General features: G+C 43.2%; 1 protein-coding gene across 1 annotated transcript in view; it reads right to left on the minus strand.

Annotated features, from left to right (window-relative positions):
- LOC105482286 (RP1 axonemal microtubule associated) overlaps positions 1 to 27,329 on the minus strand; it is a 328,970-nt gene extending 301,641 nt beyond the window's left edge. Inside the window, exon 1 of the mRNA XM_071068238.1 lies at positions 27,193 to 27,329. The gene's annotated coding sequence lies outside the window, so the exon portion shown is untranslated. The remainder of the gene's footprint in view (positions 1 to 27,192) is intronic.
- Positions 27,330 to 27,532: the final 203 nt, after the last annotated feature.

Here is a 27,532-nt window from a genome sequence, read left to right on the forward strand (position 1 = left end):
TTCAAGGTGATACAATATAATGCAGACAGAGGATGGAAAAGACTGGAGAGAGAAATACAGCATGAAAACAAATCTTTAATAATATACTACAGGCCTGAAATAAAATGGTGGTTCTATAATGAAGCAAGAGATAAGACACATTTTGAAGAAAGAATCTCCAGACCTTGATAGAGGATTAAAGATCAGTCAGTCATCAGTGAATTATGAAACCACATTATTTGCCAGTTGCCTTTCTGGGCCCAGAAGAGACAGCAATGAATAAATCAGAGCCCCGCCCCCCTCCCCCAAACTGTCATTCTAAAGGGGGAAACTAATCATGGGATAGGCGCCTGGGTATCACCTAATTTGGCACATTCTTAAGCTTTCTCCCTGCACGACTTCCTCATAGAGGCTAGAAAGCCAGGTACTTCCTAATCAATGATGCTAGTAGGGGCCAGCCGATCGGTTTAGGCCCCCTTTCTTGATAAAAGGAGCACTTCCTAGAAACTTTTGCTTTCTTGATAAGAGGAACAGACACAGCTGGTGCCATCCCATTTCCCCCCTTCCTGCCTAGAACACAGAAGTAATACCTGGAGCTACTAAGGGGCAACAAGCATGAAAATTAAAAGTTTATACACTAAGGACAGCCATGCAGGAAGATAGGAGAGTCCTTGATAGCTGTGTGAACAACTGGACTAATTTGGCAACCACCTCACTCTTCCTGTTATGTAAGAAAAATAAACCCCATTCCTGGTGCCAGCTGCCGAAATAGAGCTCTTCATTGCAAGCAACCAAATCCGACCCTGGGGAATTACACAGAAAGGGAATCTATTAGAAGAATACTGAGTGACTCACAGAATCTTCAAGAGGGTTAAAGAATAAGTTTCAAACTTAAGATTCCAGGAACAACATATAAAACCTTTCATAGAACTGGCCTGATGAGGAAATCACCAGCTCATCGGAGCAGAGCCCCAGGTGCTACAGCTTGCACTCTTGCTACTTCCCCACCAGGAACATAATTGTACAGCAAATAAGGTGATACCAACCTGGCACAGTCATCTTCGCTGTCACCCTAACCAGAAAATGAATTCCACAGGGAGCCTACTATCACACCTTGGTCTCTTCCAAATTGCACAAGTACCTGTGCCCTTAATGGAAAGAAATTATGTAGCTTGTTCAGCTCCTACAGGAGGAAACATTCTTTGCCCTACAAAGATTTATAAGGTAATTTATTAAACTCAAAAAGGGATTCAAATTGTAAGAATCCCAAATGAATTGCAAATATATACTATTGTGGTGGGTTGTTTGCAAAAATGATTACAATTCTTCTCTCCCCATATCCACATCCCTTTACAATGTAATCTGTAGCTCTTCCCCTTAAGCAGTAGAGACTGTTTCCCCACTTCTAGTGTTTTGGGCTGCTTTGACCAAAAGAATGAGGCAGAAGAGACGTTGTGCTAGTGCCAAAACCAAACCCCAAGAGAACTGGTACATTTCTGTTCTCTCAGGAATCCTGTTATCCACCCTCTGAGTAAGCCTGGGCTGGCCTGCTGGATGATAAGAGAAACCTAGCCCCAGTGCCCAGTTACCCTAGCCAACAGCCAACCAACCCCCAGAAGCAGAGCCACCCACCTGGCCACTGACACATGAGCAAGCCCAACCTAACCCAGATACCACCCATTTGAGCTCAGTCCAATTGGCCCACCCAAAGGGTTGTGAGCTGAATAAATGTTTGTTTTAGTACTAAGTTTGGAGTGATTTTTTTATGCCATAAAAGCTAACTGATACAACTACAGACAGCAAAAACAAGCAAGTTGATAAATAAGATAATTTCAGGTACAGAAGGGATGTGAAAAAGATCATGTAGGGTAATTTTGTAGAGGTGATGAGGGCCACTCAATTTGTCAGGGAAGTCCTCTCTGAGAAGGAGACATTTAAGGTACAAGAAATTTAAAGAGAAAAAACTATTCGAAGACTATTCAAAGATACAGAAGAAATGTATTCCAAACAGAAGAAACAGCAAGTGCAAAGCCCCTGAGTCAGGACTGGGGATACTCAAAGGATGGAAAGAAGGCCAATGTGGCTGAAAAATAGGAACAAGATGGAGAGTCAAGGAAGACTTCATCAGAGAAATAGGAAGAGGCCAGATTGCTTAGGGAGCCCTGGACTGTGGTTAGGAGTTTAGATTGTAGTTTTTAAGGTATTTTGATTGTTATACATTTTAAAGAGATCACTGTGGTTGCTATGAGGAGGATGGGTGTTAGACCAGCAGGAGTAGAGGTAGGAGCCTTGCTGGTTTACTAGTTGGGACAAAAACTTATGGTGGCTTACATGAGGCATGTAGCCAGGAAAATAACAATAAGTGGATTGGTTGGGATATATTTGGGGTATGGAACTGTTGAGACTTACTATTATAGGTTATAGGATAAAGAAAGGGTTCAAGTTTGACCTTTAGGTTTGGGTATGAGTGAATGGTAGGACCATTTACTGATATGGGGAAGGCTTGAGAAGAGGAGAGTGGATGAGGGCTGACATCTGTAATTATATTCGGCTGTGTTATGTTTGAGATACATGTGGATTTCAGAATGGTGATGTCAAGTAGACAGTTGGCTATCTGAGTCTGAAGCTCAGGCTGGTGGTCACATATGGAGCTGTATGTAAATTTGAGAGTAATACGCTTGCAGATGGCACTGTAAACCACATAAATATGGTTGGGGAGGGACTACATAACTGGAGAGAATTTTCTAGGAAGAAAATTTACAAACAAAAGAGAAGAGAGCCTAAGATAAAGTCCTTGGACTTTTCAAACAAGGTCTTGTAGAGGAGGAGACCTTCCAAAAGAAACTGAGCATGTGGGGCCAACAAGGTAAGAGGAAAACAAGGTAGGAAAGGGTCCTGAGAGCTTCAAGGAGGGGGCACTCTAAGGAAAGGTGGCAGTTAGGCTAGGTAAGCACCCCTGATGGAGTATACAAATCACTGCTTGTGCAAGAGGGAGGTTATTGGTGAACTTGACCATGGCCACTGTAGTGCAGTGGTAGAAGACAGACCAATTAGGAAGGGTTGAGGAAAGACTAAGGGATGAGAGAGGTGGGCAGCTCTTTGCTGGAATGTTTCTGTGAAGGGGAGCAGAGGAGTGGTACAATGCCAGAGGGGGGCTATAAGATCAAAGGAGGATGTTCTCTGAGATATGTAATACTAAGTTGTATTTGTGTGTTTAGCAGAATGATTCAACAGAGAAAAAGAAATGGATTATCCAAGACAGGGAAGGGATAATGCTGAGTGGAAGATGTTAAGAAGGTGAAAGAGGATGGGACCCTGAGCACAGTGAAGTGGTAGGAGCAGGGATGCTTCCTTCATAGAAGCAGAAGGAAGGCAGACGATGTGGCACCTGATGCAGGTCGTCTGGATGAATTATTGGGAACATAGAGGAAGCTTAGGAGATTCAAGGAGAAAAGGATAAAATCATCTCAGAAAGAAAGAAGTAAATTACTAGGGAACTGTATTAGGATTTTAGGGCCATGTTGGATGCCCACTTGGGACTTGAGATCATTCATTTTAAATCCATTCCAGTGGCAGAGGAAATTAGAGGAAGTGGCCAAAGATTATTCCAATGAGGACCAAAAGAGCACTAGAATGCCAGAATTGAAAAAAGATGCATATTTGTTGGAGAAAACGGAAGAAAAATTATGGAGTTGTCAGTTTTTCACATCTTGAGCTCCACTTAGCAGTGTCCTGTAGATATCTAAAAATACAAGGCTGGAAGACAAGTGGGAGGGCCAGAGAAGTGCAGACTTAAGAGCCACATGATTAGGAATAAGATCAGGAAGAGCTGAGCAGCAGAAACCACCATGATGCAAGAAAGTGAGCTTCAGACATGTGGACCTGTGTTGTAATTGGGCCCAAGGAGCTAAATCATGTAGGTTGAAATGCAGCCCTTTTTTCCCCACATTCTCAGAAAAATTGGAAAATCCCTTTATTTCATGAATTTCTTAAAAACCATTATATTCCAAGAGTCTGGCTTTTAAGAATAAGAAAAAAATGTATCAACCCTTGCTTTACCCTCTCCCCCGAAAAAAATTATCCAAAATTTCCAAAATCAGGTTATTATGCTCCTTCATGAAAAGAAAGAGAATATGCAGGTGACTTTATAACCTGACACAATAACTGTATACAGTCAACTAAAAACCTGAAAATAAAGGAGTGGACTTTAAAGAGGTTAGAAGGGGTGGAGGACAGGGGGGGAGAGAGGAAGTCAACGATTTACGGAGGGCCTGCTATGTGCCGGGTCCAGTTCCTGGAGTCTGATCCTAGACATCTATCTGTAGGAAGCAGTATGGTAGAATGAAAGGAGTGAGGACTCTGGAATCACATACACACCTGGAAGTGAATCTAAAGGCCCCCATTTATTAATTATGCACAGTAGGGTGAGTTACTTAACCTTTGAGGTTGTGTATTGTCTGTTAAATGGAGATAACAATAACCCAGTCTCCTGGAACAGCTCAGTGAGTACATATGTAAAGTGCTTATCCAAGTACCTTTTAAAATGGTAGATATTCTAGAAATGTTTAATTCCCTTTCACTTTACTTCCCGGATAGAGGATACAGTATCTGAACAAAAGCTGAAAGCACAGAATATTAAAATTAAGGGATGCCCATGTATATCTAGAGATGTGAAGTCAGTAACCGTCTCTCTTCCTTTAAATCTCACTCCATGATATTCCTCCCCAATATTCTTATTTCCCTACACCTGCACCTTCAGGCTACTAACACTAGCTTCTGACCTGACACGATTATTATAGAACTTCAGAGTTCAACCTAAAAGTTGGTTTAGTGTCCACAGCCTTTCCCTTGCCAAAGCCATAGCCTGTGTGTCAGCTCCTTCCTGGGCCCAGCTTCCTACTATGGTGAGATCCTAACATTGCAGCTGCTTGTTCTAATCTTCAAAACGTAATGAATTCTCAGGGCTAGCTTCCTGCACCAGTCAGACTTTGGGCTCCTCTCTGAACCTCAGCTCCATGCTTAACCTTCTCTGGACTCCTCAATCCCACACTGATCTCTATTGACCTCCAGTTGTGTGTGTTTGCTCTTTTGTACCCAACTCCCTTCCGTATATTTTATTGCAATCTTCCCTGACATTCTATCCTGTAAGCATTGTCCACCATGGAAACATTGTTTCTGTAAGATTCCTTCTTCAGTCTTTATAAGACAAAGTTCTTCTGCCTTTGGACTGGCTTCCTATCCCAGGGAATAATTTAAAATGAGATATGCGCCATAATTTGCAGTTATAGTCACAGCATAAAGTCACAAGTTGACCTGCCAATGGATATTAAGTTCCTTATCAAAGGTGGATGACATGTACTGTAATTCAAAAATAGCAGCAGACATAAGGCAACATAATGGGACAGCATTGCTCTATAGGAAGAGAAATTTGCAAGACAGGATTTTAAATGGTCTAAACTTAATAGTGTATGAAATGGCATTTTTGTTGTAATTTTAAGCTTTGTTAAGTAGAATCTATAAAAATATCTGAGAGGAAAAAATGTCAAGAAGTCTAAAGGAAAAACATACATTATAAAATACTGAAAAGAAACAGACCTTTCTATAGACGCATAGAAATTAGAAATAGAAAAATCCATCACTTCACCTTGCTCATGTCCCTATCAGTAGCTCATTCTCAAGGGTTTGTCCCGTCTAATTTTAGATGACCCAAGAGTCTTGACTTCAGGAACTTTATTTGTAAAACTATTCTCCTCTCTAGTGGACCTTCAGAAGTTGTCACCCGTTGCAGCTCTTCAGCCTAAATTTTCAACTTCCCAGTAGGTTCCAATGGTTTCCTTGGCCTTTCTTAGCTGTAACTGCAGATACAGTATTAGAGGGAGGATTTTCACCTCCTTGTCAGGTGTACCTTTAAAATGCCTAAGAAAGGTGAGACCATCAAAGCCAAAATGGGCATTCTCTCTCTCTTTTTTCTTTTTTTTTTCTTTTTTTTTTTTTTTTTTTTGAGACTGGATCTCACTCTGTCACCCTGGCTAGAGTGCAGTGACACAATCTCGGCTCACTGCAACCTCCACCTCCCGAGTTCAAGCAATTCTCCTGCCTCAGCCTTGCAAGTAGCTGGGATTACAGGTGCCCGCCACCATGTCCAGCTAATTTTTGTATTTTTAGTAGTGACGGGGTTTCGGCATGTTGGCCAGGCTGGTCTCAAACTCTTGACTTCAGGTGATCTGCAAGATGTGCATTCTCTAAAGATCACTGGGACTACTGCATAAGAATTCAAATCCTGATTTCACTGTTTCCGATATTACAAACTATCCCAAAGGCTTAACAATGTATATGTGAGGCTGGGCATGGTGGCTCAGGCCTGCAATCCCAGAACTTTGGGAGGCCAAGTGGATCACGAGGTCAAGAGATTGAGACCATCCAGACCAACATGGTGAAACCCCATCTCTACTAAAAATACAAAAATTAGCTGGGTGTGATTTGCACACCCATAATCCCAGCTACTCGAGAGGCTGGGGCAGGATAATCACTTGAACCCAGGAGGCAGAGGTTGCAGTGAGCCGAGATCGCACCACTGCACTCCAGCCTGGCGACAGAGTGAGACTCTGTCTCAAAAAAAAAAACAAAAAGTCTACATTACATTTTGCTTCTCACTATCCAGAAAGTTCATTGAAAGACATAATAAATGCTACCAGTTATGAAGTGGCTATTACATGCCAGGCATTACACCAAGTGCTTTATATACATTGACTCTGACCTGCACAGCAGTTATTCACTTCATTCTACAGATAAGGAAACTGAGTTTCCTGGGGCCTTCGAGCCAGTTGAATGTGTGTTGGAGTCACGATTTAAGTCATTTGTCTAAAAAAGCCTTGCTTTTTCTGCTGCTCTGGGCCATTACTACAGCACCTTTGTCAGGGTTTGTTGGTACCTGGTCCAGGGCTCTCACAGACAGGAGGTCCTCTCCTGACCCAGGAAGAATGTGAGGGAGCAGAGCACTGCACTCCCAGGAGACAGGCTGCGTCTACCAGTCCTGGAGAGAAGTTGGTGAACATTGCAGTTCCCTGTGTGCAGGCTGATTCTGAGGAAGGGATTGGAACATGTATTTAACTCGTAGGAATAAGGAACTTAGGCTCAGAGGCCAGGGGAACACCAGAGTACAGAGTGGGGTAGAGAGGTCCCTGCTTCCCTAACTGCGAACTGGACAAAGGAATAGCAGCCTGATGCACAATGACCACATTTAGATTGCTGACCATTCCATGGTGGTTTCAGGGATGCTGGACCCATTCAAAGCTTTGAATCAGGATCAGAACAGACTTACAGGACCATGTGTCATAAGGATTCTGACCCAGAACTTCTCCCTCACACAGGATGTAAGAGAATGTTAGGACTCATTCCTATAGGCAACTCAGTAATCCCAAATGCCCCATCCACCGGGGGGAAAAATGCCACAAGACACCAGAGTCTTCATCACTCAAAGTGCCAAGAGAGGAGCTGGTCTCCTTAGGAAGGTGAGTCATTAATACCTCCAGCTCTTCAGCCTTCAGAATTAATCCTGCATTTCAGCTTCTTGAGTCTTTATGTATCTAAAACATGCTGACTAGTCTCATCCTCAGTTTGCTTAGTTTTCTCTCTCATTTGGAGGAAAATGTTAAGAATCATTAAACGAGGCTGTCTGTTGCTACTGATTTGCAGCTGTGTGTCTACTGAGACAACACCAAGTGGAAATCTGGACACTTGAGGCCCCTAATGTCTGTTTCCTAGACAAAGACTGTGGTGATTAGATTGAAGTTCTTGAAACAACACACCAGCGCAGTTTTTGAAACTTTGCGGCAGGTTTTGAATTAGAACTCATGTTGACTAAGCATCCAACCTTACAAGTGAAGCATTGGAACTAAGACAGTTGCAAGGTAACTAAAAGAATAGAATTTGCTTATTTGGGGAAATGGCTTTATTTCCCTCATCTTCAGGGGACAGTAAATCTGTTTCTAAGAAGGGGGATGAGGCAGGAGTGGGTTGTAATCCCAGCTTTGTGGCTTACAATATGTACGACTTTTGTTAAGGAACTTAACTGCCCTGGGACTGTTTCCTCAGCTATAGTAATACCAGCTTACACCATGCTTGTGAAGATTAAATGAAGTACTTTACTTAGCAGGATGTGTAGTGCTTAATAAATGCTGAAAGCTCTTCTTTGATTAACTAAACAAAAGAACACAGCAGCTCATTTTGTGTACACATGATATAGGATATTTTTATTTGAAAGGTACTATATGATCCTGGGACCCTCATTAGAAATTTTAAAATATTTCACTTCCAGAGTAAAATTCAGAGGCAAAAGAAATGAAATAGAGCATGAGATGTAGAACTGCTTTTGGAAAATTTCAAGTAATTTTTGTCAACTAACATTCTTAAAAAATTAGGCCAGGTGCAGTGGCTCACACCTATAATCCTAGCACTTTGGGAGGCTGAGGAGGGAGGATCACTTGAGGCCAAGAGTTCAAGACCAGCTTAGGCAACGTAGCAAGACTCCATCTCTACAAAAAATAAAATAAAAAATTAACCAGGCATGATGGTGCACCTATAGTCCCAGATAGTCAGGAGGCTACAGCAAGAGGATCACTTGAGACTAGGAGTTCAAGGCTGCAATAAGCTATGATTGCACCACTGCACTGCAGCCTGGGCAACAGAACGAGACTCTGTCCCTAAAAAAATAAAAATTAAAAAATTAAAAATTAGTTGATTCCTCTGAGCTCCTATTTCTCACTCTATAATTAGAAAATGTTTGTCATGCTTTCATCTCCTCCTCTCTGAAAATGTCTACCAAACTCTCATCATTGGAAGTTGTCCAAGTCTGAAGTTATCAAGGCACCGTGTGAACAACCAGTGCGGTGCACTGATTCAAAAGTGCAGTTTAACAAAGGTCACACCTGGATTTGAGCCCCTCCTGTATGCTTTCCAGCTCTGTGATGGGTAGTTAAGCAATCTAAGCCTCCATTTCCTCATCTACAATATGGGGAGGTTATGATAGTATATATCTTACAATATTATCTTGAGGATTAAATGAGATAAAGTAGCATAGCATCTAGTAAAAAATCACGTTAGCTATCAGTAGTAGTCATAAGTAATTCGCAATACATGTGACTGCTTCATAACACACTGAAGAGGGTGTGAATCTGATAATACACTAGTCTCAAAATTTCATAAGCAAAAAAAGTATATAAGTAAATATGAAAAACTACATAGAAGGCATATTCTTTTTTAGCATTTATCTTTCAGTAAATATGACAGCAACATGTTCCCTCTTACGTATAAATCACATATAAATGATTGACACTTTTTACACCAAAAATAGGCAGTTGTTTCCCATCTATTCAGATAGCTTTCCCTGATTTAAAGAAGTTTTCAGCCAGGTACGGTGGCTCACGCCTGTAATCCCAGCACTCTGGGAGGCTGAGGTGCGCAGGTCACTTGGGGTCAGGAGTTTGAGACAGGCTGGCCAACTTGATGAAACACCATCTCTACTAAAAATACAAAAATTAGCTGAGTATAGTGGCTTGTGCCTGTAATCCCAGCTACTCAGGAGGCTGAGGCAGGAGAATCACTTGAACCCAGGAAGCAGAGGTTGCAGTGAACTGAGATTGTACCACTACACTCCATTCTGGGTGGCAGAGTGAAACACCATCTCAAAAAAAAAAAAAAAATTAAATTTTCATTTCATATATACATTATTAGCATAATACATAGAGCAACTACAAATAACATCATACATTACAAAGAAACTTAAAACTATCCTGATCAATCAGCTTAATCAACCCAAGTTTTCAGAAATGTCTATAAAATTTAACCTGGGGCTACTGATAGCACCGTCCACACCTAGAATTGCCAACCAACATATTCTGGTTGGCCAGTGTTATAGGAAGTCTTATCTAGAAAACAAAACCCATGAATTTCCAGGCCCAAAGTGGAAAGAGATTAACTCTTGTCCTGAAGATAAATCACTTCCCAGTGTTTTCACTTCCAGACTTCTAATATTTTCCCTGCCTTTGACTGTAACCAGATCTGTTACATGTCTAGAATAAGGATAATTAATTATACTAGGATTCCAAATTAAAATGAGAACCCGTAGGTTAGGATCTCTTCACTGTGACCCCAATGGCATCATCCACTTTACATGACTGATGATGACTTTGCTGACATCTACCATATCTTTGAAGAACATCTTTAAAGCGTGAGAAGAGGCTCAATATAAATTAGGTTGCCGGTAAGTAATGCAAGAGAAGTACAAACACACACTTCTGTGGCTGCAAATGAAGTTGTTAAGCGAGCAGCTGTTGCCAGGCTGATTACAGCATTAATCAGTGTTAAGAGTCTGACATGTTCTGGCTGGGTGCGGTGGCTCACGCTTGTAATCCCAGTACTTTGGGAGGCCGAGGCGGGCGGATCACGAGGTCAGGAGATCGAGACCATCCTGACTAACACTGTGAAACCCCGCCTCTACTAAAAATACAAAAACAAAATTAGCCGGGCATGGTGTTGGGCGCCTGTAGTCCCAGCTACTTGGGAGGCTGAGGTGGGAGAATGGCATGAACCCGGGAGGCGGAGCTTGCAGTGAACCGAGATCACACCACTGTACTCCAGCCTGGGTGACAGAGTGAGACTCTGTCTCAAAAAAAAAAAAAGAGTCTGACATGTTCATTCTTTCTTTTTCTCCCCAGAATATGTAAATAGCACATAGGTGGGAACCTTTGAATGCAGCAACTACAGAATGATTAAGAAAGCGGTGCCTGCCTTCTCTCTGCTCACACACTCACGTGAGAAAGAACTCCACTCTCGCCCATTGATCACGGTGCTATAGAAATAGACATTATTTTTGAGAACTCATGGGAACAAAGTAGGGAACAACAAACACTGGGGCCCCCTTGAGGATAGAGTGCAGGAGGAGGGAGAGGAGCAGAAAAAATAACTATTGGGTACTAAGCTTAGTACCTGGGTGGCAAAATAATCCATACACAAACCCACGGCACAAGTTTACCTATAACAAACCAGCACATGAACCTAAATATCCCTGAACCTAAAATAAAAACAAAAGTTAAAAAGACCTACTATTTGATAGCAAACGAGGTGACGAGTGTAAAAACTTAATTGTACATTTTATAATATCTAAAAGAGAGTAAACTGGATTGTTTATAACACAAAATATAAATGCAAGGGTATGGCTATTCCATTCTCCATGATGTGATTATCACACATTGCATGCCTGTATCAAAACATATGCACCCCATAAATATATACACCTAGCATGTACCCACAAAAACTAAAAATTAAAAAATTAATTTTTCTTAAAGAAAGAAATACACATTGTTTGTGCTTCCAGTTATCAAGTACACTACTGTTTCCTAACACTGTTGGTTTTTCTCCATCTCGGTATCCTTGTTACATTAGGGAACAACTAAATCAGGACCCTTCGAAGCTTCCAGATCATCATAAGAGCATCTGCTGGTGCAGTGGAGTCTTGGGGTGAAGGATTTGTATCTGCAGAACCCCTGAGTCATAGTATCCACCCTCTGCTTCAGATCATCTACTAGTAGAGGACTCATTGACCTGGGACGAAGTTCATAGTTGAACAGCTCTGGATAAAAGAATGTTATTATTTGTGTTGAGTCAAGACTGGCCTTCAAGACACCCACTCTTTTGTACAAGTTCTGTACTTGACAGCAGTGGAAGTTTCAATATAAAATATAGAAGTATCCCCAAAGATGGCCTTTGATGAGGAATCCCTTGATAGGGTTAGCTGTTACTTCAAACTCTTGGCAGGAGGAGAGGCACTGAACATGAAGGAGGCCTGAAAACAGGTGGCAGGGCCCCAAACACCAGACTGGGGTTCTGGAACAATTTTTTAGTTCCTGGCTAACCCAGCACAGATTACAGAACTGGAAGAAATAAGTTGTTGTTGTAAGGCAGTTAATTTTGAAGTTATCTCTGAAGTGTTTTTTTTTTTTTAATCCAACAATATAGATAAGTGAAACATGCACATATATTTAGTTTCAAATAAAACTTCATAGACTAACCAAAGCCTCTTCCCAGATTTCTTAGACAACCTTCAGACCAAGTTTAGAATCCCTGGAAAGGAATGCTCCCAGGCCCCAGTCTTACAAATTTAGGGCTACATCTCCCAATATTTGTCCCAAGTGATGCTCCTCTTTATGCCCCTCTCTTATTATTCCCTCTGCTCAGAATGCCATCTCCCACCCCCTTTCTTCTTACCCAAAACCTACCCATCCTTGAGGCCCGTGCCATGCTCCCCTTCCTCTAACAGACCTTTCTTCTCCTCTGTCCTAGCGCTGTGGTCACCACCAGCAATAGCCATACGTGGAATGGGCTTCAGAAAGACCTTTGCTACCAGGGTCTCACCCCGCTTCAGCTCCCAATAGCATTCTTTCACAGTTGTTTCATGGCACCTGGAGCCTCCCTGTTATCATGATATGTACACTACCTAAAAGTGCTCCTGGGCACTGTGTTTCCCTCATCTCTGTGTGCCCTGTAGTGCCTCAGACTGTCATGGGCGCATCACCAGGACTTTTTCCAGTCCTTCTCCTTCTAACTCCGTGGTATAGGCCTGGCTTAGATTAATGATGCCGTCGGAATTGGTATCACAACCAAGCCTTTGTGCTCATCTGATTCTCGCACCTGGAAAGCAGCATGAGAGCAGTATCTGCACATGTGCAGGTCCTCTTCATAGGAAAACTTGAGTTTTCTGAAAGCTCAGGACTTGAGTCAAATGATCCTGCTCCCTGCTTGATTCCTGAGTTTAGTGTTAAATACTTCCTAACTGGATGAACCTGAGCAGACTATTAACCCTCTATATTATGTTTTCTTCATGTAAACATTGGAGTTGTTCCAATCTTGTAATGCTGCTTTGTGTTTTAAATGCCATGTATATTCAACACCCATCTAGTGAACAACACATAACACATTCTATAAAATTTTGGGATTAAAAAATGCTCTGGTGTCTGACTACTGTTATGTTACTGCAGATCCACTCTGCCTCATTATGACCTTGTTGAGTGGGACTTCTTGTATTTATTCTTACCTTTTTTTGCAAAAAGTAAAATTCTAAAATAATTTACTGTTTAAATTTAAATCTAAGAAATCTTATATTTGAGGGAAAAGCTACCATATTAAGAGCTCGTCTTCCTAGTTTCATATCAAAGTCTATGCTCCTCTCAAACATTAAACTAGAGCTGAGTTCATTAGTCATTCTCTTTATCTTTCTCCTGAGGTTGTTATTTTTGGTCTCAATGTTAAACGAGACTAAACACTAACAATTTAACCTCCCTCTCTTTTCACAATAGCGACGTTTGCGTCCTTAAAACTGAATGCCACACAGCTGACACAGTGCCGTTAGCAGACTTTACACCTTGGTTCTGTTTGCTTTGGAAAGACCGAATGGAAAATAAATTCTGTGCATCACTCAAGCTGTTATGCCTCATTCTTCTTGGAAAAAAAAGAAGGTGATGACTGATTTATCCAAACTTGGTTAAGACATCTGGTCTATTTTATATCCTTCTCACAATCAAGGGGCACAGTTTTATGGCCAAAAAAAAGGATTATGATACATTTAGCATTGTAATAAGCAATACAATAGCAGGAGAGGACATTAGAAAAATCTCTATTTATAGTCAAGATACTATTATTAGTAAGATTTTTTATGCCAAGATTGTAAAGAGTGAGTGTCTATAGCCTGAAGACTTGGTTGTACAACTGACACTCTGATTTGGTTCTTAAATATGTTATTAGATGCTTACAGAAATAACTCTTTGGAAAATTGGTTATTTTGAAGATGAAAATGATACATTCAACCCATGTAAATTCTAACACCACCAGCCCAACAGGGTGGGACCAGTAGGGTGAGCCAGGAATGGTACCCTATCAGCAGAGGTCCCATGTCCTGTGTGCTGGTTCATCTCTTGCAAGGAGTAGACATTGAGTACATAAAAGTGGATCAAAACAGAAATCTAGCATCTTTCTTCTGTGCAGAGGCAAGAACTACCTCATATCTACAATGATAATGAAGAGGAAAAGCACTTCATTTAATTTCTTTTCATACTTGTCTATCCCAACTCCTTAGAGGACTTTTCTGCTTTCAACACGAAAAGAACCACATAATCCAAAGAAGTTTCCAGCCGAAAGGGTCTTCAGAAGTTACCTAATCCCAGTGCTTTACAGAGTATGTTGCTATCCAGACAACTGACTTGCCTAGGCCACACAGCTAATATGTGCTCAAACTTGAATTACTTCTAATTTCATAGGTTGGGTGATTTTAATTAAATTGTTGACAAAGTCACTTTCTCTAAATAATTGTTTATTGATCCAGGAGACTAACAACTCCTGTGATTGAGCTTCTTATGGGATGTGCAGTCAAGGGGGCCTGATGCCAGTCAGCTGAAACACCGTGTGCAGACCATGTTCCACACTTAGCAAGTAGCCCCATCACCCAGGCAGATGACCTCTTACTTTATAACCAGGATTTTCCTCTGTCTTCCAGTTCCTGCTCACAAAGAGCAACAAATAAGATTACACCTGGGAAAACAGCATGACCCCTTTATTCTATAAAGCATGGGTGAGTAGGATCATCTTTCAGCAGGGAGAATGATGTGTTATTAACTGAGTCACTGTTTAGTGCTGAATTGGGTTCCTTAAAATATATTGAAGTCCTTCCCCCCAGTACTTGTGAATGTGACCTTATCTGCAAATAGACAACTTAACTTAAGATGATCAAGTTAAGATGAGGCAATTACAGTAGGCCCTAATCCAATCACTGGTGTCCTTACAAGAAAAGGGAAATTTGGATACAGACACCCTCAGAGAGAGCGCATGTGAAGATTGGACTGATACTTCCTCAAGCCAAGGCACACTAAAAGGCCAGCAAACCACCAGCAGCTGGGGGAGAGGCCTGGACAGATCCTTCCTCACTGTCCTTAGGAACCAACCCTGCTGATACCTTGATCTCAGACTTCCAGCCTCCAGAACCGGCAGACAATACATTTCTGTTGTCTAACCAACCCAGTTTATGGTGCTCTGTTTGACAGTCCTAGCAAACTAATCCTGTTGCCACATCTGAAAAGGAGGGCGTGAGCTGATGGATCTTACCAGTCCTTCCAGTTGGTCTAAGTGGAACCGTCCATGGTGCCATACAGGATTGGGGTGCACAGGGGCTCCGAGCCCACTCCTGACTCTGAGAAACCTGACTGTGGTCCTGGGAAGGAGGAGCCACATCTCTCAGACAAGAAACCTATTCATTAAGCACCTGTGATGTGTTAGGCACCAGGACACAACCATGGGCAGGAAGACACAGTCTCTGCCAAGGAGGACCCAGAGTTTCCCAGGAAGATCAGCTCTCCGCAAGTGACTGCAAGTGTGATGCGTGCTGTGGAACAGAGGCTGTCCTGGGGAAATCAGTCTGTGGACCAAGGGAGACTTTCATAAGCCAACGAGGTTTACACAGAGACAGGGAATGGAGGCGAGGATTTAGCACCAAGCGGAGTAAGGACGGGAGGGCACAGTGTGTGTGTGCTGCAGGCAGGGTCGGCGCAGAGCTCGCAGGGTCTCTCCTTTAAGGGAAGGGGCTGTCTAGACAGGCAGGAGGGGGAGAATGTAGGGCTGGCAACAGAAGGAGCAGGCGTGTCCTATGGGATGTGGTGACAACCAGTCACAGCTAACATGAGCCCTGCTGCCCACCTAGGCCGCCAGTGCCAAGGAGGCAGTGATCACAGCTGCAGCAGCAGTGCATGTTTCAAAAGAAACCTACACTTCCAGACTCATGGCGTGAGTCACTTCCAAACTTCAAAGATATATTTAAGACTTCTCTTGGGCCTGATGGCTGTCTTTCTGTTTTCTACTTAAAAATGGAGTCTAACAGGCTGAAAAGAGAAATTATGAATAAGCATGTATTATTTAATGTAAACCACAAAGCCGCTTTTCCTTTCCAACACTTTTTGGTTGTTAGGTTTCTGTGAGAGTGTGTTCCATGTGTTTGTTTGAAAACAGCAAAGACACATTTGATTAAAAAATAAAAACAAAAGAAGGTCACATAGGCTGGGTGCGGTGGCTCACGCCTGTAATTCCAGCACTTTGGGAGGCCAAGGCAGGCAGATTACGTGAGGTCGGGAGTTCCAGACAGCCTGGCCAAAATGGTGAAACCCCATCTCTACTAGAAATACAAAAATTATCTGGGCTTGGTGGCGTATGCCTGTAATCCCAGCTACTTGGGAGACTGAGGCGGGCGAATCATTAGAAATCGGAAGGTGGAGGTTGCAGTGAGCCAAGATCATGCCACTGCACTCCAGCCTGGGAGACAGCGAGACTCCGTCTAAAAATAAAAAATTAAATAAAAAATTTTTAAAAAATGTACGTAAAAGCAAAGATTCACAGAACACTAAATACCCATTCAGTTGGTTTCTGAAGAATGGAGACAGCATCCTGCCAGGATGAATATTGTGATGCTGTCTTTCCTTATCCCTCCCTCATGACATCCCAGGAACACAGGCTTCCTTCTGAGCAGTTGGGTTTTCCACATTTTAGGGGAGGCTGTAATATCGGGCTGCAGTGGCTACCACACACAGGGTACAAGCGTGGGGATGTTCAAAGGAACACACAGAGTGGACAGGTCCAGATTCAAGGGGACAGGGCTCATGATGTAGCTTCCCCTCTCCCCACCCAACACCCATGACAGAAAGGTGGAAGAGGAACACGCGGACTCCAGTGTGGGGCCTGTGCTGTCTCCATACTCCCACTCGTCCTCCAGGTCTCAGGTGGAGACTGAGAGGGAACCTTTCCTACACCAGCCTGTCTATGTCCACCTCCCTGTCTTACTGCCCCTGAGACCGGGCTTCTTTCTGACATCATGCAGTGCATAGTCTGTGATGATGTAGTAATAGCTTACCAACTCTCTGTCCTGCTGGACTGTAATCTCCACAAGGTGGGGATAGTGTCCCTTTTGTTCACCGCAGTATTCCCCAGTCCTTAACACAGTGCCTGACAACCACTGGGCCCTCAATGAGTCTGTGGTGACAGCTTCCTATATTCATTACTTGGTGTAAAAACTTGTGGGAAGAAGTTCCAAAAGAAGATGCCTATGAAGCACATGGTGGGCAGAGACAATGAATGTTTTTTCACTTGGGTGGCAGACTCACATTAACCAACCTCAAAGAGAATAATGTATAACATCAGAATGCCACTTTGTTCATCTTACAATGGGAGTCACAGCTGAATACTCAAGCCAATATGGCCCATGCATTCTTTCCCTGTACTTAGATCTACAAGGCAAGGCAAATTACAATCACAAGTTTATATACTCAATGAGGAACCAAAATCAAATGCAAAATGGCATCATGCTAATATAGCCATATATACTTTTATCCACAATTGAGAGAGCCTTTCCCTTGAGACCCCAAGAATCCAAACCAATTCATTAAGAAGGCCTCTCAGTAAGAGTGGGCAGACAAGTGGGCTGGCCTTTGTGTGTTGTGTGCTTTCCTAGGCCCTCCATGACTGCTCCCCACTTCTGACTGACACATAATCTTCCTATAATTACTTAATCATCCAACCAGGACTTGCTCTCCTAGGAACATAACTTTAGGCATTTTTCCTCTGCTCTTTTTTGCATTATTAATAAGAATAGTTAATATTTATTGAGTATTTAGTGTGTGCCAGGCATGGAGCAAAGCTCTTTACATGCATTTTTTTAAATCCTCACAGCAAGCCCAGAACATAGGGATTTTTATTATTCTCATTTTAATGATGAGGAAACTAAGGCTTAGCAATGTTGAATAACTTACTGTTGGTTGGTCATACAAACACACAAGTGATGGAACCACTTATAATGCCAATGATTTCCAAATTCATGAGGGAACTGGAGGCTTCTCCAGATTTTGTCCCCTGTGGTGACTATGTGGAGGAAACTGGAGAGATCCTCAGATTGTTCTCATTTGTCACCAGAGCACTTCATTTTCACCTTACAATGTGCCTGGCACATACTGTGGAACTTGAAAGCATTTGTCTCACACCATTCGTGTTCACACCCAACTTCCTTAGGATAAAAGAGCACAAGCGTCTTAATGTCCTTGCCCAGAGTAAGTTGGTGTCAGCCAAAGATGTACTTATGTCAGCATTCTCTCTCCCAAGTCCCACACTTATCACACTAAAGGTACAGAAACTTCCTACCCCATTTTTCAAGGGGGAAGATAAAATATCTTCAACAACATATCTCAAAATACCTCAAGAACAAAATAACTCAAGAACACCACCACCAGTTCTGGCCAATTGATCCAATTCAATTCAACAAACATTATTTTGAGCAGTGTAGCAGGGATTGCTAGCTGTCTCAAAATGCATTCTTCCCTTCTTTTTAATAAAAGGATTCTGACTTTTTTCCCGAATCCATGCATATTTTCCAGTCTCTGTTGCAGCCACCTGTCACCATGTCACTGTTCCAACCACTGAGCTGGAAACAGCAGTGTTATGTGGTACCTTCAGTAAGACTCATTAATAGAGACGGGTTCCCTTTATCACCCCTTTTCCTCCTTCCTGTCCTAGAATGTGGTTGAATAGCTGTAGCTCTAGCTGCCTTCATGGACCATGAGGATGGTAGCGAATCATAGCAGAATGAAAAGACAGAAGGAGTGTGGTTTTAGCACTGTAGGTCCACCATACCAGCCCTGGACTATATATTCACTTTTTTTAATGAGAAAGAAATATATGTGTCTATATTTCAGGCTGCTTTTGTTTGAAGCCAAAATTATCAGAGAGAAGCTCCCACTATGTGCCAAGCATTAGGTTAGAGACAAATGTCCTTCTACCTTCCCTAACCACAACGCACACATAAACAAGAAAATAAATCATTTGGATGTATAGGCAAAGCCTGATCTAATGAAGTAATCACAGATCACACCAATCACAAGCATTTCTTCCGCAGATTTTACAGAAATGCTTCAGAGGACACCAAAATTCTGTTACATGGTCTCAAATCTATGCCTTTACGACAGATTTTCTACCACAAAAAAGACGGGTGATTTTTTTTCCCTGAATCTACAAAGTGAGGTCCAGCTTCCCATTGCTTATTGCTTTTCAAGTTCATTACACTGAAAAAATAATGACCTCAAAACCAGTAGGAGTATTTTTTTCTTCTCCATCCCACCTGCTAAAAAGTAAAGTTCTAGAAGCCTGCATACCTATATTTTTACTTTACTTTTCCTCAGGAAGTCTCATAATAATAAGTGAAATTCCTGCGACTTTGATAAGCTTTGAATTATGCTGTAAAAATAAAGTCTTTTGTAGTTTCCTGAAAGGTGTTAGGCTCTGAGACTGTAAAAAAGATGCCTAGATACTGATGTCCAGGTTAAATTGGCCCATTTACCAGAATATAATGAAAGCCCTTAGTTGATGGATAACAGTGCACATTCCGTGACTGAGAGACTGACAAACATGTCAAATTGGCATTTGGATGAAAAAAGACAAAGTAATTGCCTATATTGAAGAGTTTCTCTTTTAAAAGTTTTCTTTGGACAAGCAAAAGTCAAATTGCCCTTTGAACTACAGGGACTTGAGTATTGAAATCAGCTATAGGAACATCAAGGAATACCCAGGGCTCAGGATGAGCCCAGAACTGCAGCCAGGACTTGCAAGTGAATTGGTTGCCTCTGTTTTCCAGGCCTCACACCAGGCTCTCTGCCACCAGGGAGGTTCAGAGTTCGTGGCTCACCTCACCGCCTGCCTCAGCTGGCTCCATACAGCACACTTTGGGCCTGGGTATCATCTGACCTTTTAGTGATTTCTAACTTAGCACACTTTAAAGTAGTTTTGTCTCTGGGTTACTAGTTGTTGGTTTGAGCCCTTTGTGAATAATCTGTAAGTATTACATATCTTTTACCTTTCTTTCACTTCCAAATGACTACGGTGGAGGCTCAAGGTCTGGTGGTAGCAGTGGCACTGAGCTCAGCTGGGAGCCACCGTCTATAGCTCTCCTTGGCCAGCCTCAGGTTACAAAACCACAGCTAATGCTGGAGAAAAAGAACTAACCCACTAAGACAACCCTCAGAGAAGCAGCTGGAAGGAGAGAGCCACCAGGCAGAGATTCTAAAATCCGATGACTTTGACCTGCCTGGCCCATTCCTCTAGCCACTGCTCCCCCGGAGGAGAAGGACATGGGAGGGGCAGGGCTTTACCCTTCGAGGTCCTTCACTCTTCTCAGAGGACACAGCCCCAAAAATGCGAGCTGCCCTTTGAGTGATTTGGAAGGAGTCAACACAGAAGGCTTATCATTAAACTTGAACCCTCACCTACCTCTAGAATAGCTTGGGGTCAGCTCACCGCCTTCTGAAGCAGGCTCTTGAGTCTTCCCATTTCCCTCTCCTATCAGGATGACACTGATTGAGTTTGGGGTGGAGAGAAGTTGAAGATTATTCTTAGGAAAAAGGAAGATGTTAAGGGTTGAACTGTGCCCCAACCGCCAGCTTCACCGCCACTTCCCCCAGCTCCACTCCAGATTCGTATGTTGAAGTCCAACCCTCAGCTCCTCAGAATGTGACCGTATTTGGAAAACAGAGTCATTGCAGATGTGATTGGCTAAGACGGAGTCATCCTGGAGTGGGGTGGGCCCTGAATCCAAATGGGCTGTGTCCTTATGAAAGAGGAAATTTGGACACGGACACAGGGAGAACACCATTGTTTAGATGAAGGCGGAGACAGGAGTGATGCTCCCCCAAACAAGGAACGTCAAAGATGGCCAGCAAACCTGCAGAGCTGGGGAGAAGACTGGACAGAGTCTCCCCCAGAGCCTCAGGAGGGGCCAACCCTGCCGACACCTTGATCTCAGCCATCCAGCCTCCAGACTGTGAGACAATCATTGTCTGTTGTTCAAGCCGCACAGTCTGTGGTGCTTTGTTTCAGCATCCCTAAAAGTCTAATGTAGGAAGTAAGTCTGATGAGAGACCAGGCCAGTCAGAACCCAGATCCCTCCAAGCCCTGCTCTCTACCCCCAGAGAGTAACAGTGAGGGTCCTGTTTCTCACATGCCTAACCACATGTGGGCTATTGATGAACTTTGTGGATTTTTCTCTCATCATGCCCCTCTATGGTGGAGTGAGGCAATCCTGGTGTCTGGGTGGATCTCTAAGAGCAAATGGACCAATATAAAGGGCTTTGGGCCAGCTGACGTTTTTGGTTTTTGCAACCTCCACCTCCCGAGTTCAAGCGATTCTCCTGCCTTCGCTTCCTGAGTACCTGGGATTACAGGCACACACCACCACACCAGGCTAATTTTTGTATTTTCAGTAGAGATGGGATTTCACCCTGTTGGCCAGGCTGGTCTCAAACTCCTGACATCAGTTGATCTGCCCACCTTGGCCTCCCAAAGTGCTGGGATTACAGGCATGAGCCACCATGCCCAGCCCCAGCTAAGGTTTTGCTGCTTGCTGTTCAGCTCCATGGCTGGCCCATCTGTTTTCCTGGGCCTTACACACTGAGCAGATCACAGGTAGCACACTTCTCTCCAGGACATCCCTAAAAGCAAATGCCCCACAGAAATTCTCTGTCTCTGCCGCCCGTAAATCCCATCCAACTGATACACTCCTGTCTGTTCACACCTTCTCTCTGAGAAGCTGGGGTTCCCCTACGTTCCTGCAGATGTGTGCCCACAGGTTATTGAAATCAACAATCTTGCCAACTTTGCTGGCTTCTCACTGAGCTCTTTCAAGCCTCAGAGACTGGAGTAGGAAATTCACATCTCCCACCACAGGGAATCAGTCAGATGAGCCGGGCCTCTGAGTCCAATAAAATTGGCTTGCTCAAAATGTATTGGTAACTAGGGAAAACCAGAATTCTAAGGTTTGGAGTGGAAATAGCTGTAGTTTTTCTCTAACCCCAAAGCACAGCCTCTCTGCTTACAGTGTGTGTCACAGAGTCCACCGCTTCTATGAGCCTGTTTTTGTCATCTGTGAAACGGGACTGAAAAAATCACCAAGACATTATGAAGGTGCCATGAGACAGTGGTAACAGCGAACACTTACTGAACACCTTTTATTGTCACAACAACCCTCTGAGCTCAGTACTTCCACTCTCTGTGTTTTCTCCAGAGGAAACTTCGTTGTACAGAGCTTGGTCACTTGCCCACATTTGCACTATGAAGTGCTGGATCTAGGTTTCCAGCCCAAGCCCCGGCTCCAGAGTCCTCACCCCACCCCTCAGCATGAAATGAGCTCCGTAGCTGCACCTGGTAGGCACCCATAATTGGTGACATTGGCTTTAGTGGCATCCTCAGACCCTGCAATGACCAAAGAGGGAAAGCTTTCTAGTAAAAAGAGCTTACATTAAGAAAGCCCTCCAGAGGCTGAAGACCACCACTGCAATGGCATCTGTCTACTGTGCTGACCAGTCCCGACAATCCTGGGATCATGAATACCAGGACAGAGACAGAGGCTGCCAAGTCCCACCCAGAGAAGATCTGGGTTGGACAACAGCTCTGCAGTGGTCTCTCACACCAGCATAACTTGAAATAGCTCCTGGGATGAGTTTACTCACATTTCTAATGAAATAGCCAACATTTCTGCTGATGTATATTAGTCCTTTGTTGCTATTTCCATTTGTTAGACAAATTTATTGAGCTTTAGGGCCAAGGTGTGAAGATTTTGATTGTCAAAAACAAATAGTAGGCTGGGCATGGTGGCTCACGCCTGTAATCCCAACACTTTGGGAGGCAGAGGCAGGAGAATCACTTGAGCCCAGCAGTTTGAGACCAGCCTAGGCTCATCTCTACAAAAAATAAAAAATGAAAAACAAATTAGTCGGGCACAGTGGGTTGCACCTGTAATCCCAGGTACTCAGGAGGCTGAAGCAGGAGGATCACTTAAGCAGAGAAGTTCAAGGCTGCAGCGAGCTATGATCACACCACTGCATTCCAGCCTGGGAGGAACAAGACCCCATCGCAAAAAAAAACAAACAAATAAAAAACCACACACACACACAAATAGTAATAATAGCTGACACTTGTAAGCCATTCAAAATGTGCTGGCCTCTTAAATATCAAGCATCTCTACAAGGGAGCTATTTTATCTACATCACATATATGGACATGGGCACCCAGGGAGGTAACTGAGCCAAGAAGGTGAGACAGTCCCTGAGTCGCTGCCCTCCACTCACTGCCAGGCTTTCCTTCTGTGAGAGGCTCTCTTTGAGGAGCCCATAACAGAGTGAGTGTGTCTCTGAGGAATTTCCTGTGTGGTCAAGGGAACGAGAAGCCCCAGGACCCCCTCCCTCTCAGCCTGTTCCCAATCTCAGATCTCCTTAGGAAGCCACCAGCAGCCAGAGTGGAGCCTGAGGTCAGGAAGCCAACCCCAAGGGCTGACTCTTCTGCTCTGGGGTGTGGGGGAAAACAAATTATGTTTTCCCCTCTCTCTGAAGAGCTGATTTAGGCTTAAGGGACAGATAATAGGATGTAAACTTAACAGTAGGAGCTACAATCATTACTGGGACATCTTTGAGTGTTGCAGGACTTGGGCCTACCAGGGGCCTCAGTAAAGGGTGACTCCATATGGCCTGCCTGGTTGACCAGCAGCTGCATTACCCATTCAGGGCAAAGTCTGTAGAAATAGAAGCCATTTATCTGTCTCCGTGGTCTTTGCACAGAACTCCCTGGGGAATTTCAAAGACCTTTGGAAAACTGCTTTGCTCTTCTATGTAAAAGAAGATGCCATCTGTCTAGCACCTGCTAGAAAATGTTTTTTGATCAATTAATGTGAAATCTTATGTGATAATTAAAAACTTATAGTAATACTTCACCAACCCTAATATTACTTAAAATATTTCTTTTTTTTTTTTTTTTTTTTTGAGACGGAGTTTTGCTCTTGTCACCCAGGCTTGAGTGCCATGGTGCCATGTCGGCTCACTGCAACCTCTGCCTCCCAGGTTCAATCAATTCTCCTGCCTCAGCCTCCCGAGTAGCTGGGATTACACCCGGCTAATTTTTGTATTTTTAGTAGTGACAGAGTTTCACCATGTTGGCCAGGCTGGTCTCGAACTCCTGACCTCAGGTGATCCACCCACCTCAGCTTCCAGAGTGCTGGGATTACAGGCGTGAGCCACCACACCCAGCCTACTTAAAATATTTCTTTTAACTTATTCTACAGACTGGTTTATATACCAAATGTTATTACAGCCTCGGGCATACATTCCCTGAAATGTCAAGTAGCTTCAGATGTGAGTCATGCAATTTAATAAAAGCAATCACCGATTAGTCTTTACTTTTTTAATGAAAAGTTTTACTCCCATATTCATATTCACTAGTTTCACATGTGAACATAGCTATGACATGAAATTTTAAATTCCGAGTTTTTATCCTTTGAGTAATAGCAAAGCTGCTGAGTTTTTAAAGGTTGATTCACTTTAAATTACTTTATTTTAACTGTCAGGATCTCATCTTTCTCTAGACAAGTTTGGGGACAATCCATTCATTTGACAGTCAATTTCATACACCTTCTGTAGCTACGGTACTTTGTTGTGATAAGTGACATTTATATTAATATCCCTGAAATACTATAAAAATTTGAAATACCTTCTCAAGGAAAAACAAAATTATTTTCATTTCCGTTTTACTATATTTCCATTGAGTATTGTTATTGTATGCAGGATATCACAGTATTAATTCATATATTATCAGGATATATAATTAATTGAAATACAATGTTCACCAATCATGTATAGAAAGCAGTCTACTCATAGAATGTTTCAGCAATAATACTTGTTATTGGTCTTTTTTCTGTTAGATAATTATTCCAATTCTTCTTTAAGTGAGTCAACCTAGAATATAAGAATCCAACGGCAAAAGTTTGCACACTCTGCCAGTTAATCATCTGAAAAGCCACAACTCACTGTTTTACAAGCTGACCATCTGTGATGTTCACTGTGACTTGACCAGTTAAGTCACGCCTGCCAAACTTGTCTAGTATTTCCTTGTACTAAAGGAATCCTTCAACCATGGTAATGCCCAGGTCTTGATTGTGTTTACAAGTTTCTAAGGGTGCTGTTTTTGCTCTGTTACGTTGCTATTAAATGGTTCTAAGAGACTCAATAAAGTAAATATAAACAGAAACTAAACACCTATTGCTGTGGGGTCGATGACAAGTAATTTAAACAATCACTTTGTTTACTTGGAATCTGAGTTTAACCTTTAAAACACATAAACTCTGGCCAAAAAGAAGGAAAATGATTTCATGGTATATTCTTGTGAAAGTATTATGCCATTAATTTTGAATTTACCAAATGAAGTAAGGAGATTTACTAGGGATTTAGTTAAGAAGCTCTAGTAGTAGAAGCTTTTGATGGATTTGCTTTTTCAGTGTATAGGGTCAACCTGACAGATCCCCTTCTGAGGAACCAGATCTCCCAGGGTGGCTCATCCAGTGACCCCTCCCCAAGATATCCCACCACCCGTTTACATGGTGTGGACTTTCCCCATTGGCTGTGGTCTCCCTAGCATCCAGATCCTGTGTCACACCCCCTGAGGCTGCAAAGTGGCACCTGTCTCCAATGCCGAGGGAAGCGAGAGAGCAAGCCCTCTGCCTGCACCCCCAACATGGAGGCTCCAGTCCAGTCCCCACCTAAAGCCATTGGATGTTATTGACATAGAGATGGCCCTAAATATGCTGCAGGCCATGTGGGTCTCTCTGCTTGGATAACATTGGCCTGTCAGATATAGAGCAAATAAGATCTGTTTCTACATTGAGTGCTCACGATGTGCTAAGCACTGACTGTGGTGGCCTTACACAGCCACAGCGTTATTCCCAACCTGCAGACATAGAAACAGAAATTTAGGTGAGAGAGGGTTCACCCTGTGCAGCCTGCTGGTGTTCTGAACCACTGCGCAACGCTGCCTCCCTCGCAGAAACCTTAGGGACCTGTGGCCTGCTTCTCACTTATAAACCAGTGGCGTTGTGTTGGAGAGTGTGGAAGAGTGGACGCAGCGCTGAGCGAGTTACCGGGGGCTTCTCACCTGCCCCATGGGCACCTATACTAAGACCTAGGGCCTGCCTCCACATCCACATCCATAGATGAGCAAGGAGGACCGGCGGGCCCCGATGCTCCTTCCAGCCCCAGCTTTCTAGCAGCGGGCGTGTGAATGCCTGCACAGCAGTCAGAGCAGCTCGAACCTTAACTGAAATGAAAACAAACTTCCACTTGACCTGCTGAGAAAAAAGCGATAGCTGACATTCAGAATGTGTTCACTTAGAATATCTCACCCAACTTCCCCGTCCCCAAAAATCCGGGGGGGGGGGGTGTGGAGGTCCCGACCCTCACATCAAGAGGATCTCCGAGGCACTTGGCTGCAGTCACACCCCCAGGAGGAGCTGGGTTCAAACACAGACCCACCCCCGCCTCCACAGTCCAAGCTCTTGCCATGATGCCCTGCAGCTTCTCCTCTCGAGCTACATTCTGCCGGCTGCAAATACGTTTGTGGCTTAACAGTTACTAATTCAACATGAAAAATTGTAGTCTCAACAATACGAAAAATTAATACCATCCAAGTTAGAAACCACAGAGTCATATTAAACTTCTCCTTCTCCCAGTTGGGGACTGAGTCCCTAAATATGTCCCCACTCCATCTCATCTTCCCCATACTCTTTTTACATCCTTTGCTGTGTCCCTTCTTAGTCTCTCATAGTCATTGTTTATCGGACTGTCTCCATAGCTTCCTAACGGGTCTTTGTGCCTCCAGCCAGTCCTGCCCTGATGTGACCCACTCTCCTCTGGAAAACCTAAGACGGATCATATTATTCTTCTGTTGATCACCCTCCAGGGGCTTCCCCAGGCCTTAAAGATCAAATCACGAGTCCTATACATGGCCCACATGTACAGGCCATGAGGACATTTGTCCAAACTCCTTCTCAAAGCTACAATACCTTACAAATATATGCAAAAATGCCTCACAGGAAAAATGGTTCGCTCACCTTCCCCACAGCAACCAAGACACAGAGTTATCTAGCGCAGGCCTTCCCTGCTTGCTTTACCATCTTTGGCATATTTTCCATACCATTAAGCAATTTTCCACATTTAAATGAAAGTTAAAGGTCTCCTCCCTTTTAAAAAGCCTAATTATAAAAACTTAAATTTTCGTTATCATTCCGTATCAAAAAGGCAAGGAGAAAAGGAAACACATATATTTCACCTGTAATTTCCAAAACGTTTGTAGAAACTCTTCAGTTGCTTCCAGAATATCTTAATGAAGAGAGCTGGAGTTTGGAAGAGTCGGAGTGAAGAGGCTGATGTCTGGTGAGCCTGTTGCTCAGATGCTGCTTACGAGTGAGCCCTCCTCTATTTGTTCCGGACCAAGGGAATGGCAATGTTTGTCATGTCACCTGGATTATTAGTAGCGACTGCAAACACTTCACAGAGCTCCCAAACCACACACTGGCAAAGAACCGAACTAGCCTGGGGTCATGAGTGTTGCTATGCCTCTCATTCTGTGAAGACCTGCACACAAAGTTAAATAGCAAACAAAATAACCT

This window comes from Macaca nemestrina, chromosome 8, assembly GCF_043159975.1.
Source record: "Macaca nemestrina isolate mMacNem1 chromosome 8, mMacNem.hap1, whole genome shotgun sequence".
Taxonomy (NCBI): domain Eukaryota; kingdom Metazoa; phylum Chordata; class Mammalia; order Primates; family Cercopithecidae; genus Macaca; species Macaca nemestrina.